A 19,722-nucleotide genomic window follows, 5' to 3' on the forward strand; every position below is an offset into this window, starting at 1 on the left:
GATGAGAAGTTCGGCAGTTCGCGGACTTGGCAACAATCCATTTATCCGGTTTTTCTTGATCAACAAAGTTCTCAAACTTTGGTTCAAGGGATAGGACTTATGCACATATGTGTTTCCACAACAATACTTATGTCCATCATTGGTTATGTAATCTAAACTCTCATTCCAACCATTGAAACATTCTTAGAGGACGTTATTTAGTTGTTACACCATTTCTCGTCAAAGCAATTTTCAAAGTGATTGAAACATGTCATGACTTTCGTCACTAAGTAAAGATAAACATGGTCGAAGCGAAACGCTTACCAACACATATTTCGAGATATAGATAGGCGAGGTATACTCGGCTCAAAATACCAAATGTGTATAATCTAATTCTATATATAGCATATGACTTTTTGTCTCAAGAAGTAGGAGATAGAGTAGATAGACTTTTGAGTGACAGATAAGTTCAAGTCTTCACATACCTTTTTGTCGAGAAGTTCCACCGGTTCCCTGAGTAGTTCTTCTTCTTGTATGATGAATCGCCATGAAGTCCTTGAGCTCAACTACACTTTCTATCCTAGTCCGAGACTTAGCTATAGTAGACTAGAAATCAAGACTTATAGTTTTGATCACTAACATTGACAAACATGCATGAGATAGCAACGCATGCGAGTTCGACCGAGCAATGCTCTAACAATCTCCCCCTTTGTCAATTTTAGTGACAAAACTATCAATACATATGGAATACAAAAAAGATAAAGAAACTTTAGTAGCTCCTATTCCACATGTCTAATCTTCAACATTCATCGAAATCTTCGTCACTTCCAAGTACTCCAATGATCCCAAAGGTTGTAAGTTTAGCATCATTGTTGTTGAAGATCAGTAGCTATAACAATGAGAAAGCATCGGTCTCGATCATTGTTATACGGTGTCATAGTATTATTACACAGTGTCAAAGTCCAATTGTATCACGACTTCAACAACAATACTATGGTGATATGTATCACTCCCTCTTAGTCAATACTCCATCTCACATGGAAATCACTCCCCCTTACACAATGATCCGAAAACCATATGTATTTGTAGTGTGAACTTCATATTAATTCTCACCCTTTTTGTCAATAAAATTGGTAAAGGTATAAGAACGGGATAATTGTGAAATTTCCGTAAGAGACATTTCATGACTAAAAGAAAATACATACCATCTAGTTTAGATGCAATCATATAGCCGAAGCTAATAGCATTCATCAAGGAGTTTAAAGATACAAGATAACCCCTTTAAAATTCCACAGCCGCACATCCCTCAAGATATGACCATTAAGCACAAGTTCAAAATAAATCTCCCCCATTTGATGTCATTCCCAAGGGAACAACAAGAGCGACCTTAATTCCAAAAGAAAAGAAGGATTTTTATTGGACGCCAAAAACCATGAGAATGATTTTTTATATCCAAAAACTCAATCAAATTAATCACAAGTAAACCCATGATTAATTTAATTGGAATACGCAATCAAATTAAACACAAAAGTGATCAACTTAATTTATTATGCTCGACATAAGAGAACTTACGGAGCATATGACTAACATACCCATTAGAAAATGAATAGGATAGTCGTTCATATACTCAACATAAGAGGAATCTTACGGAGTAAGAAAATACTCAACTAGAATAATTACAAGATAACCCGTAATTAATCTAATTGGATAAAACAACCAAACTAATTACAAAATTAATCAATTTAATTTTTATTTGTTTTGCTCGACATAAAAAGACTTATGGAGCAATAACCAAATAACCAAACAAGATGATTAATTTAGTTCAAAAAAGCTCAACATAAAGTACCTTACGGAACAACCAACAAAGCTAATCAAAAATTAATCAACTTGGTTGTATCGTGCTCAACATAAGACACATTAGGGAGCCTCAAAGTATTACATAAAGTATGGATCAGTGAAGATCAATATTGTGGAGTACACAAGGATTCAAACTATCTTCCATCACTATTTGCATAACGATTTTTAATAGACATAATCCTTGAACAAAAAATATATTAACCTATCTTCCATCAAAGAATTGACAATATAGGCTTAACTTTTTTCTATGTCAAAAGTCTATTCATCCTTAAATCAATACATGAATACTGATCATGAACGACTTTACTTTTGACAAAATATGGGACAACATAGTTCACGGACGTAAACACCAATATCCCATAACAAATTGCAATATAACAAATCATAAAGATTAAATACTGCAAACCATCATCCTCTAAATATTTTTAGAATTTAATACCAATAAACCTAAAAAAGAACAAGAAGATGAAAATAATAGCTATGTGTAGTCACAATCATTGATATTCGAGCACTAGTTATTCTTCCAACAAAACCAAAAAGAAGACATACTAGGCAACAATATCTTTGAGAAATTCCTTATCATTCCCGAACTCCTTGTCGTCAACATCCATTGGAATATAAGGTTCGTGGAGGAAGGAATCAATACTAACAAACCGTCTTGGCTGATGATGTCGAACCAGTGCCTTCTAAATTTCCAAAGATCTTAAAACGCAAGCCTTTATTTCACTAATCTCCTTTCTTACTTCCTTCAACTCATCAAGAACATCGGAAAACTTCTGAGAGTTATAAGGGACAACCCTTGGCTTTCTTCTATTCCTCCTCTTTCTTTTCAAAGAAGGAGTTGCTGGAGATTTCTCTTTTTCCTTGATTGGTGGCTTAACAATCATATTGACATCTTTTCCATCCAAAGACATGATGCTTAGAGAACAGTTATAAACAACTGGTTTTTGTCAGTGGAATTCACAATCTCATCAAGTAGTCTTAATATATAAAAGATATCAGAGAGGAAAAAGGAATGTAGGGTTCACAACCTTTAAGCAGGTTCGTAAACGCCCAATTTTAAACCCTATAAAGAGTAGAATTATCGATAATAACCCTTCACTTTATTTTGATATACAAACATCTTAAGAAAAAAAAAAAAAACTTTCCTAAAGCCTGATTGGTACACAACCTTGTCTCTTTTGATCAGGCACATGAGACAAGATTTACCTAACAACACAATCAATTTGTGTTGTGGTGAACAACCATTTGTCCACCATTTTCCTCTAAAGAGGAATCCTCAGACTTCTGTCTATCAAAGCGATTTGACCATACTTTCTTTTCTAATGGTCTTATTTTGTCTTTGGAAACCAACTTCTTAGACGAAGATAAAATCCTACATACCTCAGCAGTCTTCTGAGCAAGTTTAAGCTTCCTTGCCGATCGATTTGATATTCGTTGAAGTTTTTTGGCGTACCTCACTTGATGTTTGTACTTGTAATATCTTGATAGTTCATGACCCTTCTGAGAACAAAACGAGCACGTAAAACTTGGATAGTGTTCAGGCATCCGTGGTGTGAAAGCAGCCAGACACATGGTAGATCCTGAAATATTACAACCAGAGTTTCAAAATGATGGTTCAATTGATTCTTCCAGCTTGATACGATCATCTTCTTCACCGAAACCATCAAGGTTGATATGTGTATTGATACAATTATCAAAATCAATGTTTTCACATAGAAGACCAACACTTGATTTCCTATCTTCCTTAGAATCATAGATCTCAGACATCTCATCAAGTGTTACAGCAAGACCTTTGCTCCCAGTGTATTTTCTACGATTTGGGAACTCGTTTGCAAAATGACCAAAACCTTTACACTTAAAGCACTATGGCATATCCTCGTCATCAGCCTCGTCAGCATCCCTGTTTTTAGGAGGGACGCGATTGTGAGGTTTATTTGACGACCTAGGTTTGTCTCTTGAAAACCGTTTACTTCTCTTCAATAGAAGATCCTTAAACTGTCTTGTGATCAAGGAGACTGATTTATCAAGATCTTCATCCGAAAAATCACCCTCAGTCTGATCATCCTCAGAGACATAAACACTTTTACTTTTATCAAGTAACTTAGTGTTCTTCTGTGCTTTAAAGGCAACATCCTTTCCGATTTTGGATGTATGCTCATGATCAAAGATCTTTAGCTTTCCAACCATTGTATTTCTGGAAAGATCATCAAGGTAATTTCCCTCAACGATGGCATGCTTCTTAGACTCGTATCTAGATGGCAGCGATCTGAGAATTTTCATCACAATGTTCTTTTCAGGAATAGTCTTACCCAATGCAAAAGATGCATTAACAATTTCAGACACTTTGTGATTAAACTCATCAAATGTATCTTCATCTGCCATATGAAGGTTCTCCCAATCGGAATTAAGGTTTTGAAGCCTATCTTCCTTTTCACTAGAGTTACCTTCAAATACGGTTTCTAAGATATCCAAAGCATCTTTAAACCTAGTGCAATTTGACACATGGTGCTGAAGATTTGGGGTAATGGCATGTATGATGGCATTCAAACCGTCGAAATTTTTCTTTGCATCAAGTATCTCAGTAGGATTATATTCACCAATATTCTTAGGAATGTTTACATATCCAACTGCCACAACGGGAGCATCATATCCATTAACAACATATACCCATGATTGAAAATCACGCGCTTGAATAAAAGCTCGCATAACAATTTTCCACCATAATTAAATAGAGCCATCGAAGATTGGTGGTACGTTAATAGAGATAGCACCTATGTTCATAGAGTCAGATTGCTATAAACACGGGCTTGTAAGGTCTTGAACGTGTTTGCCTGCTCTGATACCAATTGAAAAAGCGGGAGTCTAACAACACCATCCAATATTTCTCTTAGCAATCTGTATGGACTAACTCCGAAATACTTTCTAGAGAATCAACTAGACAGTCAGACTCAATCTAGGTAAAATTATCTCAAGGAGTTAATATCTCTCTCCTGTTTTGATTTACTCGAGCTAATAGAAATCAGCGGGTCTTTGATCAAACACAAGGAATAACTTGGATGGTACCAAAGACCAATATCCAAGGACCAATCAATGACAATCAACAACCAAAGGTTGGATTACGCTAATTGATCATCTAATGCACAACCTGTATTATTTCAATTATAAAGATAAAAAAATATAATGCGGAAACTGAAATAACACAGACACCATAAATTTTGTTAACGAGGAAACAACAAATGCAGAAAAACCCCGGGACCTATTCCAGATTGAACATACACTGTATTAAGCCGCTACAAACACTAGCCTACTCCAAGCTAACTTCGGACTGGACTGTAGTTGAACCCCAATCAGTCTCCCACTGATCCAAGGTACAGTTGTACTCCCTATGCCTCTGATCCCAGCAGGATACTGCGCACTTGATTCCTTTAGCTGATCTCACCCACAACTAAGAGTTGCTGCGACCCAGAATCACAGGCTTAGACAATAAAAAAATATGTCTCACACAGACAAGTCTATCAAAGGATCAATCTGTCTCCCACAGAAAAACCCTAAAGTTTTTGTTCCGTCTTTTGATAATAATCAAGGTGAAAAGGAACCAATTGATAATCCGTTCTTATATTCCCGAAGAACAACCTAGATAAATCAATCACCTCACAACAATCTTAATTGTATGGTAGCGAAACAAGATGTTGTGGAATCACAAACAATGAGACGAAGATGTTTGTGATTACTTTTTATATCTTTCCTATCGGAGATATTAATCTCAAGCCAATCAATCTGATTGTACTCGTACGATAAAAGATGCAAGATCATATCACACAACTACGATAAAAGTAATATCGGTCTGGCTTCATAATCCCAATGAAGTCTTTAAGTCGTTAACCTGGTTTTAGAAGAAGAAAACCAAAGGTTAAAGGAGAAACGACTCTAGCACGCAAACTAGTATCACATGTGAGGTGTGGGGATTAGTTTTGCAGAGTTGTTAGATGTCCCCTTATATAGTCTTTCAAATCAGGGTTTCTCCTTGGTCACAAAGAAAATAATATCCACCGTTAGATGAAAACCTGATTTAGATTCAAGCTAATATTTCTCAACCATTGGATCGAAAACTTAGCTTGTTATACACAAATAAAATGCACGCTTCTAGGTTTGTTAACCGTACCCAAACGTGTACATTGTTGGTTCAACAATAGTTAAACAAAAAGTTATCCATATGAGCATTTCACACCAACCATATTTTTCTTCACCATAACTAGTTCAAATGACTCTAATGAACTAGTTAGAGAGTTGTTCAATTACAAGGAAATCTTATGTACTACACAAGACACAATTGAAGCAAAGATGATTTGATTCACTTGAATCGGTTCATGAACTTTATAGCCACGGTTTACAATTTGCATTCTTTAATATTTATAAGTTTAAGTTCAGAAATCATCTTCAAATATATAACCTTCTTAAGTTCGCACACTAGGTTCGCGGACTTAAGCAACCGGGCAGAGTTTACAAACTCCAACAGAAAATCTCGGCAAAGCGGTTCGCGGACTGGTACTCACGCAACTAGTTTATCAACTCCAGCAGAATTTCTTGGGATGAGAAGTTCGGCAGTTCGCGTACTTGGCAACAATCCATTCTTCCGGTTTCTCTTGATCAACAAAGTTCGCAAACTTTGGTTCAAGGTATAGAACTTATGCACATATGTGTTTCCACAATAATACTTATGTCCATCATTGGTTATGTAATCTAAACTCTCATTCCAACCATTAAAACATTTTTAGAGGATGTTATATAGTTGTTACACCATTTCTCGTCAAATCAATTTTCAAAGTGATTGAAACATATCATGACTTTCGTCACTAGGTAAAGATAAACATGGTCGAAGCGAAACGCTTACCCGCACATATTTCGAGATATAGATAGGCGAGGTATACTCGGCTCGAAATACCAAATTTGTATAATATAAGTCTATATATAGCATACAACTTTTTGTCTCAAGAAGTAGGAGATAGAGTAGATAGACTTTTGAGTGACAGATAAGTTCAAGTCTTCACATACCTTTTTCTCGAGAAGTTCCACCGGTTCCTTGAGTAGTTCTTCTTCTTGTATGATGAATCTCCATGAAGTCCTTGAGCTCAACTACACTTTCTATCCTAGTCCGAGACTTATCTATAGTAGACTAGAAATCAAGACTTATAGTTTTGATCACTAACATTGACAAACATGCTTGAGATAGCAGCGCATGCGAGTTCGACCGAGTAATGCTCTAATAACATTTTATGGGGGAGAGTTCTTAATTGAACTTGTGCTTAATTGCCAAATCTTTATGGGGAGTGCGGCTGTGGAATATTGTAGGAGTTTTCTTGTATCTTTATAAACTCACTAAGTTTCGACTATGTGAAATCTTCGAAACAAAGTTGATATGTTCTCCTTTGGTCATGAAGTATCTCTATGAAAATTTCATTGTGATCCCACTAGTTTTCATACCTTTGCCAATTTATATTGACAAACAGGGGGAGAATTAATGTGTAGTTCACACTAAAAATACATATGGTTTGCGGATAATTATGTAAGAGGGAGTGGTTTTCATTGTGAGATGAAGTATTGACTAAGGGAGAGTGATACATATCACCATAGTATTGTTATCAAAGTTGTGATACAATTGAACTTTGTGATAGACACATTTTTGTGTCCGATTTGTCTCAATTCTATATGTTGTTAGGGCTCATTTTTGTACTTATTATGGTGTTTTATTTATTTGTAGGTATTTTTGGCCAATAAACATTTTTGGAAAAAATTGGCTCGAAAAGTTGTCGGAAAGCACCCGGAGGACATTTGCTATTCGGACTCTCACTTTGGATAAGGGGTAACCTAATTACTAAGAGGCATACCATTTCCAGGCAGTTGCTAATCACACCCCTACTCTGGATAAGGGGCAACCATCTTCAACATTTAAAAATCAGGTTTTTGGCGGGAAAAAGTGCAGTTAAAGAGCAGTTTTGGCAATCGTGATTTGAAGGAGTTTGAAGTCGATTAAACCTCTGGAGGACCCTGTTTACCTTGATTGACCATCGAGGAGATTTTGTATGTTGTATAATATTTTTGTAGGTTTTTGGTTACACTTCACCCAGGTACTATCTTTTCGACTTCTCTCTTTACTATTTCCTCTTGTTACTTATATTTTTGGTACCGTTCTTTGATTATAAACATTGAGGACAATGTTAGATTTAAGTTTGGGGGTGGGGTATAACTTTTTGTTACCTTTTCGTTCCAATAAATAAACTCCAGAGCCTAGAAATTTATCCCTATTAAGGATGGCACTAACCAATCTAACTGGATGGAAGCATTTTGGTTGTAGGAGTTGAGGAACCAATCTGACTAGATGGCAACATCTAAAGAGTCTATTCATAAAAGCACAGAGCTCAGGTGTTAGAAATAACATGATAGTTTCACCATATCTCGTTGAGTCCTTTTCACTTCTGTTTTTTTTTTTTTTTTAAACTATGTTTCTCTAAGTGATTAGGTGGGGCTCACGATTCAAGTTGTTACCAATGCTAGAGTGAATTAGAGTGATTGAGATACAAAAAAAAAAAAAAGAAGAAAAAGAGACCAGACCATCAGACCAACTGGAATAAATTCAATAAAGTCGACTACTGGAACCCTTGTATATGCCAGTTGTGTTGACCTAGAGTTAGGATTATCAATCACTGGTTCCCTTGTATATGCCAGTGTGTTGATATTAGTCAGACTAGTATCTCAGTCCATTAGGATAGGTTCATTTTGGCGGAGGCCTTCAGACAGATATGAGAAACACCGTTCACCTAGTAAACATCAAAACCATCTATGTTTTTCTATATCCATCTTCTTGATCTATACATGTGATTAGTTTTGACTCCGGATATTGATGTCCATAGTGCGACAATCTGAGTAGGCTCTGTCACTTCATATGAATTTTAGTATGCTTGAGTGCAAACTCGTGTACAACAATTGGAATTTCGCATCAGGGTACTTCCTCCTGTAGTCAATAAGTATGCCAACCAAGGAGATTCTTTAGTGCCTTCCAAGGTTTTGTGTAGATAGCTAGGGTCTGGAGTAAAAAGGTTTTGTGGGTATACCTCTGGTAATCCCTCCGGAGACAACATTCCACCACTAGGGACACCTAGGGGTTTAAAGGCTTATTGCATACGCTAAATGCAATCGACGATGCCTGCGACAGTGAGTTAGGATTTTATTTCTATTTTATTTTTGCTCGAGGACTAGCAAATAATAGGTTTGGGGGTATTTGATAGACACATTTTTGTGTCCGATTTGTCTCGATTCTATATGTTGTTAGGGCTCATTTTTTACTTATTATGGTGTTTTATTTATTTGTAGGTATTTTTGGCCAATAAACATTTTTGGAAAAAATTGGCTCGAAAAGTTGTCGGAAAGCACCCGGAGGACATTTGCTATTCCGACTCTCACTTTGGATAAGGGGTAACCTAATTACTAAGGGGCATCCCATTTCCAGGCAGTTGCTAATCACACCCCTACTCTGGATAAGGGGCAACCATCTTCAACATTTAAAAATCAGGTTTTTGGCGGGGAAAAAGTGCAGTTAAAGAGCAGTTTTGGCAATCGTGATTTTAAGGAGTTTGAGGTCGATTAAACCTCTGATTTTCATAGGATAGACTCCTTATGGGTCTAGGAATCTGATATGGGTGTTTAAATCGATTAGAATGGGCTCAATCGACGGATTTTTCTCACAACAAGAAAATATGGAAAATCACGTGTGTGACCTGTTTTAGGGAATTTTAGAGAGATTAAAGCGATGTAAACCTTCCCAAAGATTTGTATCTATCTAAGGAAGAGTTTAGAATAAAAAGGAAAGCTCAGAAACGCGTAGAAATCCTAAAACAAGAAATTGTCGCAACTTGGCCGTGAAGAGAAGGAAAGAGATTTTGGAAGATTTGGGAGAGATTTAATCGGTATTTTTGATATAAATAGATGTCTTGGGTCATATAGAAGAGGTGTCGAGAGTTTGGGAACCTAAGGAGAGCCAGAGAAGAAGAAATCAGAGCTTTACCAAACGCTGTTTCTGCTGCTGCTGCTGCTAAAGAAGAAGAACGCGAAGAACATTAACGCTCGGTAGACAGTCATAGAAAAGTGTCGTTGTTTAACAGCTGAAGAACATTAAGTTGTTCAGGGCAGTCTTATTCTAGGGTCTTAAAATCAGCGACAAAGCAACAGTTTTTCTGTAACAGTTCCATTGTAACAGCTGTTTTGCAACACCAATACATTGTTGCAAACAGTCTGTGTTATTACTTTTCACTCTTTTAATTATCTTTTGAGCAACAAACACATATTTTGAGATCATGATTAATATGAGGAGCTAAACCCCATTGCTGAGGCGATAGAGGAAGCTGTTTTTCCAAAAAAAAGTGGTATATTCTATTTTATCTTTTTATTTTCAATAATTATATGATTATTTGCCTTGAACTATTATTGAATATGATTTTTATTTGAGTGATTGTGATCTATTTTGATGGAGTATGCTTAGTTTTAAGACTTTTGATGCTTCATACTTGGTATTTACAATTATTACTTTTGAAAATCTACTTGTTGCAATATTTTAGAATCAAATTAAACAAGAAAATTGCACAAATATAAGTATTGATTTAATCACTTTGAATTTGGAAAATAGTGGAATCTTAGCCTCAGTGTTTCTTTTAGTATTGATATCATCTTTGATTGAGTTTGCTATAATTTTTAGTGAGTTTTCTATTTTAGTATTAGAATTTAAGTCTAATTAATATCCTTCACAAGTCTGAGAATCGAACCACTTTTATCACTATCTACAAATCACATCAATTTTTGGCGCCGCCGACGCGGACTTGTTTTTAGGGTTTTAGATTTTATTTTTTATTTTTTTATTATTTTTGTCCTTTTTTATGTTTTTGGGTATTTATCTTGTGTCTACAGGTTCTTGATCATAAAGAAAATTGAGCCAAGGAGTTTGGTGATTTCATAAAGACTTGGAGCTAAAGATTAAAGCAAAAAGAACAGAAAAGAAGACAATTTTATTTGAGACAATTTTAGTTTAAGGTTTGTTTATTTTATTTAAAAAAAAATGCATTAGGGTTTATTATTTTTGTAATTTTTCTTTATTTTTTTGGACTTTTGGACTTTGGGACATTATTTTTTTTTATTACCCTACGGAAGGGTACTTTAAATATAAATTGTTTGCAGAGAAGGAGGACAATTACGATATTGTCTCTGCACCTTGGGTTCGTACACTAGACATCGGAGTAAGCTGGAAAAATATTACTCCGATACAACTTAATTGTATCATATGTTGTGCTTTCTCATCTTTTCATGCTCATAATCTTTGATGAGAAAGGCACAATAAAACAGGAGCACAATTGTGTGTGTAGTTGATTATCAGAAAAACTTCTGTGGTAGTATATGGGTTTCTTCGAATCCATGGTAGTAAAAAATGTTCATGTTTAACATGATTTTCCAAAATAGGTGATTATTTGGAATTTTCGGATGTTTTTAATAAACCTTCCAACTTAGAATTCTCGGACTAAGGAAACGTAATATATTGTCTAATATTTTCGGATTTTCCAGAGGTCTTTTGGTCCGAAAGTTGTCTCTTTTAAGAGGAGAAACTTTTTCTTGTCTGTATTCGAAAACTTGAGGAATCATTTATATTCGTTCATAACTGATCATGCCTCCAGTAACTCGCTAGGTTCGAACCGTTACCAGTTTCTGAGACTACCCTAATTCCTTCTTTAGAAGAGCCCCCAAAGTTGGACCTTAAACTGCTACCCGATACTCTAAAGTATGTGTTTTTAGGCCCATCTGAGAATTTACCTATGATTGTAGCTTCCAATTTGGATAGTGATCAGGAAAGTAGGCTAGTAAATGTACTTCAAGACAATAAGGAAGCTTTAGGGTGGACTATAGCAGATATTAAGGGTATAAGTCCTACTGTGTGTATGCATCAGATTCATTTAGAGGAAGACTCCAAACCTTATAGGGAGATGCAACGTCGACTGAACCCTAACATGAAAGAGGTAGTTCTAAAAGAGGTGCTTAAGTTGTTAACTGCGGGTATTATTTAACCAATTTCAGACAGTAAGTGGGTCATCCCTATTCAGGTTGTCCCCAAGAAATCAGGTATCACTGTAGTCCAGAATGATAATAATGAATTAATTCCAACCCGAGTGACCACAGGATGGCGTGCGTGTATTGACTATAGGAAATTGAACAAGGTCACAAGGAAGGATCACTTTCCCCTTCCTTTTATCGACCAAATGCTAGAGCGATTAGCTGGACATAGTCACTATTGCTTCTTAGATGGCTACTCCGGTTATAATCAGATTTTTATTTCCCCAGACGACCAAGAGAAGACCACTTTTACCTGTCCCTTTGGTACCTTTGCGTATAGACGCATGCCTTTCGGGCTATGTAATGCCCCTGCAACTTTTCAGCGTTGTATGATGAGCATATTTTCTGATATGGTAGAACGGTTCTTAGAGGTCTTTATGGATGATTTTTCAGTGTTTGGTTCATCTTTCAATGAGTGCTTGCATCATTTGACATTAGTGTTGACTAGGTGTAAGGAAAAAAATTTAGTGCTTAATTGGGAAAAATGCCATTTCATGGTTAAATCAGGAATTGTATTAGGGAACATCGTCTCTTCGAAGGGTATAGAGGTAGACAAAGCCAAAATTGACCTTATTAAGACTTTACAGGTCCCAAAAACCGTAAAAGATATTAGGTCATTCCTAGGACATGCAGGTTTTTACCGTCGATTCATTAAGGATTTTAGCTTGATTTCTAGACCTCTTTGCAATTTGCTTGCAAAAGATGTTAAGTTTGTCTTTGATGATGCTTGTTTAGAGGCTTTTGAGAAGCTTAAAACTTTACTCACTACTGCCCCGATAGTCCAGGCACCTAACTGGAACCTACACTTTGAGATTATGTGTGATTCTTCAGATTATGCTATAGGCGTCGTTTTAGGACAACGAGAAAACAAATTACTTCATGTGATTTATTATGCTAGCAAAACTCTGAATGATTACCAAATGAACTACACAACTACCGAGAAGGAACTTTTAGCCATCGTGTTTGCCTTGGATAAGTTTAGGTCCCACCTATTAGGTTCTAAGATCATAATCTATACAAATCATGCTTCTTTAAAATACCTTTTATCTAAGAAGGATACCAAACCTAGATTGATTAGATGGATCCTATTGTTACAGGAATTTTCCCCAGACATTGGAGACAAAAAGGGTGCAGAAAATCTAGTAGCAGATCACTTGTCTAGGCTAGTTGTTAGTTCCCCTAGCGATTCCCTTCCTATAAGGGATAGCTTTCATGATGAACAATTGTTCTCTGTTTCCCAATCACCTTGGTATGCAAATATAATGAATTATCTTGTTATTGGTCGAACCCCTCAACATTGGGGTAAGCAATATCGTTCTAGGTTTTTAGCCGAGGTTAAGCATTTCTTTTGGGACGATCCTTATCTATTTAAGTATTTTCCGGACCAGATTATTAGGAGATGTGCATCTGAGAGTGACCAGTCTAGTATTATCTCCTTTTTCCATGAACATGCATGTGGGGGTCATTTTAGTGCTAAGAAGACTGCTGCTAAGATTTTGCAGTGTGGATTTTACTGGCCTTCGTTGTTTAAAGATTCTCATAGTCATTGTGTTTCTTGTGAGCGTTGCCAGAAGTTAGGAACCATTTTCCGTAGAAATATGATGCCTTTGAACCCTATTTTAGTGATTGAGGTCTTTGATGTGTGGGGCATTGATTTTATGGGTCCATTTCCTATTTCGTTTGGTTATCTTTACATACTTGTCGTTGTAGACTACGTGTCTAAGTGGGTTGAGGCGGTTCCGTGTAGAACGAATGACCACAGGGTCGTAGTCCAGTTTTTGAAAGAGAATATACTTACATGTTTTGGTACGCCGCGAGATATAATTAGTGATGGAGGTTCACACTTTTGTAATAGACCGTTTTCTCTTTTAATGAAACAATACGGTATTACCCATAAAGTAGCAACCCCGTATCACCCTCATACTAGTGGTCAGGTGATGAGTGCCAAATATTGTATATATTTATCCCTTTTTGTTGGCATTTAACTCATCCTTTGCGCATTAAATCTACATTTTATCCCATATTCTGTATTTTCATTGTTTTCAAGAATAAATATTTTTCTTACTTAATTTTGCATTTTTAGGTAATAAATAAAGTCTGGATGAATTGCGGAGCGGAAAAGAGCTGAAGAGTGGTGAAAAGCCGGAAGAAATTACGCAAGGAAGCCGCAAAGAATGGTGCGCACAAGACCAAAAAGCTAGGAATGGGCTCAAGAAGGAAGAATTGTTCTTAAAGAAGATATGGGCTTGGCATACCCAAGGCCCAAAACCCTCACCCAAACCCATTTTCTATATCCAAGCCCGTCTCGGATTTCAGCCGTCAGATCGAAGCATTTCAGCATCCTACGGTCGCTCCTATGCCTGTGCATCAAATCCCGATGATTCCGCTAAACACTACAACACCTAACCTAATCTCGCACCGTAGACTTCGTTGTATTTTACATCCTACGGTCGCTACAAGATGCTTCTTTCTTATCCGTCCGATCCACCTACCATCTCCATATCCAGCGGCTTCAGCTCGTGGTACACACATCTTGATACACCCGCCTAACACACTAATACTCGAACCCTATGACCTAGCCAAACAGCTCCCTACCCTAACCCATATCGACCTCCACCTTCGTCTTCCTCTCCCCCTCTCTGCAACAGAAACACCCATTCCACCACCATCACCTCCACCTGCTACTTCCATCATCCATCACTCCTGTCACCACCATCACCTCCACCATATCCATCATTACCCGACACGACCCATCCCCCTAATTCGAAGCGCTTTAACCTCTCTCACCAACTGACCTAGGTGAGGGTTGATAAAACACCTCAAATTAGGGAGCAATTGTAGCAATTGGGAGCAGGAGAAGAACCGAGAGAGGCAGAGAAGACATGGGGCGACGTCAATTCAAAGTTTTGGTGAGTAAATTTCGGAAATTGAAAACCCTAATTTCAATTCTAGGGTTTCGGAAAAATTGGGTATTTGGTGATATAAATAGGGGGTGATGTAGAGGGTTAGAGGGGGATGATCTCTGGACTAGCCAGAAAAACATTTGTTCTGTTTTATGTCACAATTTCAATTTCAGTTACTGCATGACAGTTGATAGTGAATGTTATATGATGTTTTGATTTTTATCTTCAATGCTGAGAATGTTGTTTCATTTATCATATATTATGAATGTTATTGTTGTTATCATGTGTAGTATGAGCTAATTAGCAACAACCTAAGGCTTTGATGAAGCCTTGGTGCACTGTCAAATGGTAAATTGCTAGGATAGGATGCCATATGCTTGTTTTTCTTGTGCATTGGGAAGAAAGCAGTGCTATGATTGCTTGTGATTGATTGTGCTGTCAAAAGACAGTCAATACTAGGGGTATTTCTGTTAGCAAGCTGTTTTTCTTTCCTTTCTATTGTATGCATAGGACTCAACTCAACCTAGGAATATGCTATTTGATTAGGACACAAGGTGGAATCTAAGCCTTAGCTTAGCCACAATTCCTTTCTTCAGTCATTTACAATTCCTGCTCTGCTTTTATTCACTGCTTAGTTACATTCCTTTACTGTTTTGCTTAGTTCTTGCATTTTGAAGCCTATTGTGTACTGAAGTCAGTGCACAAACTCACCTCTGCCCTTGGCTTCCAAGCCTTGGTTCTTAGCTGTTTTCTTTGCTGCTTTGCTTTACCTTGCTGCTTTGGTTCTTTACTTCTGCCACTTTGTATGCCATATTGCTTTGTCTTGCTCACTGTCTTCATTGTTAGCTTAGGTTTCTCTTATAGTGCTCCCACTCCCTGTGGACTTTCCCCTGCTTTCCTTCTATTCTATAAACTTGGCCTTGTATACTTGCAAGTTTCTGTGTGTTTTCCATTGGCACACCATCAGGTAGAGGTTTCCAATAGGGAAATTAAACGTATTCTAGAGAAAACAGTTAATCCAAATAGGAAAGACTGGTCGTCGAGGCTTACTGATGCCTTATGGGCTTACCGTACCGCGTTTAAGACACTCATTGGAATGTCACCTTATCGTTTAATGTTTGGAAAGGCATGTGACCTTCCTGTTGAGTTAGAGCATCAGCCTATTGGGCTATTAAGAACTTAAACTTTTCACTTGACAAGGCAAGAGCTCAAAGAAAGCTCCAACTCAATGAATTTGACGAGATTCGTAGAGATGCATACGGTAGTGCTAAGGAGTATAAGAACAAAATGAAACTTGTGCATGATAGGAATATTTTACGAAAGTCATTTTCTCCAGGTCAAAAAGTTCTTCTGTATGACACTCGTTTGCATCTATTCCCCGGGAAGCTGCGCTCTCGGTGGACCGGTCCTTTTGTGGTCTGTACTGTTTTTCCTCATGGCGTTGTTGAGATGGAGACACCAGATGGTAGTAGTTCTTAGAAGGTTAACGGTCAGCGATTGAAGCCCTTTTTAGAGCCTTTTCCTACAGGTGATGTTGAGGAGGTCCCTCTGGAGGACCCTGTTTACCTTGATTGACCATCGAGGAGATTTTGTATGTTGTATAATATTTTTGTAGGTTTTTGGTTACACTTCACCCAGGTACTATCTTTCCGACTTCTCTCTTTACTATTTCCTCTTGTTACTTATATTTTTGGTACTGTTCTTTGATTAGAAACATTGAGGACAATGTTAGATTTAAGTTTGGGGGTGGGGTAGAACTTTTTGTTACCTTTTCGTTCCAATAAATAAACTCCAGAGCCATAAATTTATCCCTATTAAGGATGGCACTAACCAATCTAAGTGGATGGAAGCATTTTGGTTGTAGGAGTTGAGGAACCAATCTGACTAGATGGCAACATCTAAAGAGTCTATTCATAAAAGCACAGAGCTCAGGTGTTAGAAATAACATGATAGTTTCACCATATCTCATTGAGTCCTTTTCACTTCACTTCTGTTTTTTTTTTTTTTTTTAAACTATGTTTCTCTAAGTGATTAGGTGGGGCTCACGATTCAAGTTGTTACCAATGCTAGAGTGAATTAGAGTGATTGAGATACAAAAAAAAGAAAAAGAAAAAGAGACCAGACCATCAGACCAACTGGAATAAATTCAATAAAGTCGACCACTGGAACCCTTGTATATGCCAGTTGTGTTGACCTAGAGTTAGGATTATCAATCACTGGTTCCCTTGTATATGCCAGTGTGTTGATATTAGTCAGACTAGTATCTCAGTCCATTAGGATAGGTTCATTTTGGCGGAGGCCTTCAGACAGATATGAGAAACACCGTTCACCTAGTAAACATCAAAACCATCTATGTTTTTCTATATCCATCTTCTTGATCTATCCATGTGATTAGTTTTGACTCCGGATATTGATGTCCATAGTGCGATAATCTGAGTAGGCTCTGTCACTTCATATGAATTTTAGTATGCTTGAGTGCAAACTCGTGTACAACAATTGGAATTTCGCATCAGGGTACTTCCTCCTGTAGTCAATAAGTATGCCAACCAAGGAGATTCTTTAGTGCCTTCCAAGGTTTTGTGTAGATAGCTAGGGTCTGGAGTAAAAAGGTTTTGTGGTTATACCTCTGGTAATCCCTCCGGAGACAACACTCCACCACTAGGGACACCTAGGGGTTTAAAGGCTTATTGCATAAGCTAAATGCAATCGACGATGCCTGCGACAGTGAGTTAGGATTTTATTTCTATTTTATTTTTGCTCGAGGACTAGCAAATAATAGGTTTGGGGGTATTTGATAGACACATTTTTGTGTCCGATTTGTCTCGATTCTATATGTTGTTAGGGCTCATTTTTTACTTATTATGGTGTTTTATTTATTTGTAGGTATTTTTGGCCAATAAACATTTTTGGAAAAAATTGGCTCGAAAAGTTGTCGGAAAGCACCCGGAGGACATTTGCTATTCCGACTCTCACTTTGGATAAGGGGTAACCTAATTACTAAGGGGCATCCCATTTCCAGGCAGTTGCTAATCACACCCCTACTCTGGATAAGGGGCAACCATCTTCAACATTTAAAAATCAGGTTTTTGGCGGGGAAAAAGTGCAGTTAAAGAGCAGTTTTGGCAATCGTGATTTTAAGGAGTTTGAGGTCGATTAAACCTCTGATTTTCATAGGATAGACTCCTTATGGGTCTAGGAATCTGATATGGGTGTTTAAATCGATTAGAATGGGCTCAATCGACGGATTTTTCTCACAACAAGAAAATATGGAAAATCACGTGTGTGACATGTTTTAGGGAATTTTAGAGAGATTAAAGCGCTGTAAACCTTCCCAAAGATTTGTATATATCTAAGGAAGAGTTTAGAATAAAAAGGAAAGCTCAGAAACGCGTAGAAATCCTAAAACAAGAAATTATCGCAACTTGGCCGTGAAGAGAAGGAAAGAGATTTTGGAAGATTTGGGAGAGATTTAATCGGTATTTTTGATATAAATAGATGTCTTGGGTCATATAGAAGAGGTGTCGAGAGTTTGGGAACCTAAGGAGAGCCAGAGAAGAAGAAATCAGAGCTTTACCAAACTCTGTTTCTGCTGCTGCTGCTGCTAAAGAAGAAGAACGCGAAGAACATTGACGCTCGGTAGACAGTCATAGAAAAGTGTCGTTGTTTAACAGCTGAAGAACATTAAGCTGTTCAGGGCAGTCTTATTCTAGGGTCTTAAAATCACCGACAAAGCAACAGCTTTTCTGTAACAGTTCCATTGTAACAGCTGTTTTGCAACACCAATACACTGTTGCAAACAGTCAGTGTTATTACTTTTCACTCTTTTAATCATCTTTTGAGCAACAAACACATATTTTGAGATCATGATTAATATGAGGAGCTAAACCCCATTGCTGAGGCGATAGAGGAAGCTATTTTTCCAACAAAAGTGGTCTATTCTATTTTATCTTTTTATTTGCAATAATTATATGATTATTTGCCTTGAACTATTATTGAATATGATTTTTATTTGAGTGATTGTGATCTATTTTGATGGAGTATGCTTAGTTTTAAGACTTTTGATGCTTCATACTTGGTATTTACAATTATTACTTTTGAAAATCTACTTGTTGCAATATTTTAGAATCAAATTAAACAAGAAAATTGCACAAATATAAGTATTGATTTAATCACTTTGAATTTGGAAAATAGTGGAATATTAGCCTCAGTGTTTCTTTTAGTATTGATATCATCTTTGATTGAGTTTGCTACAATTTTTAGTGAGTTTTCTATTTTAGTATTAGAATTTAAGCCTAATTAATATCCTTCACAAGTCTGAGAATCGAACCACTTTTACCACTATTTACAAATCACATCACTTTGATGCTGTGTAATAATAGTATGACACTATATAACAATGATTGAGAGCAACTGTTTTCTCATTGTTATGGCTACGGATCTTCAACAACTATGATGCTGAGTTGAACACGTTCAGAATCACTGGAGTACTTGGAAGTGACAAAAATTTCGAGTAATGTTAAAGAACTAAGGAGATAAAGCATTTGGATGAGAAGCTACAAAGTTTATTTATTTTGTAATCCATATGTATTGATAGTTTTGTCACCAAAATTGACAATGAGGGAGATTGTTAGAGCACTACTCGGTCAAACTCGCAAGTGTTGCTATCTCAAGCTTGTTTGTAAAGTTTAGTGATCAAAACTATAAGTCTTGATTTCTAGTCTACTTATAGTCATGTCTCGGACTAGGATAGATTGTGTAGTTGAGCTTTAGACTTCACGGCATTCATCAATTGAAAACGAAGAACTACTAAGGAGCTTCTGGAAATTCATCAACA

General features: G+C 36.9%; 1 pseudogene; it reads left to right on the forward strand.

Annotated features, from left to right (window-relative positions):
- LOC113291659 overlaps nt 1-19,722 on the forward strand; it is a 325,743-nt pseudogene that overhangs the window by 58,850 nt on the left and 247,171 nt on the right.

Source organism: Papaver somniferum, chromosome 6 (genome assembly GCF_003573695.1).
Source record: "Papaver somniferum cultivar HN1 chromosome 6, ASM357369v1, whole genome shotgun sequence".
Lineage (NCBI taxonomy): Eukaryota > Viridiplantae > Streptophyta > Magnoliopsida > Ranunculales > Papaveraceae > Papaver > Papaver somniferum.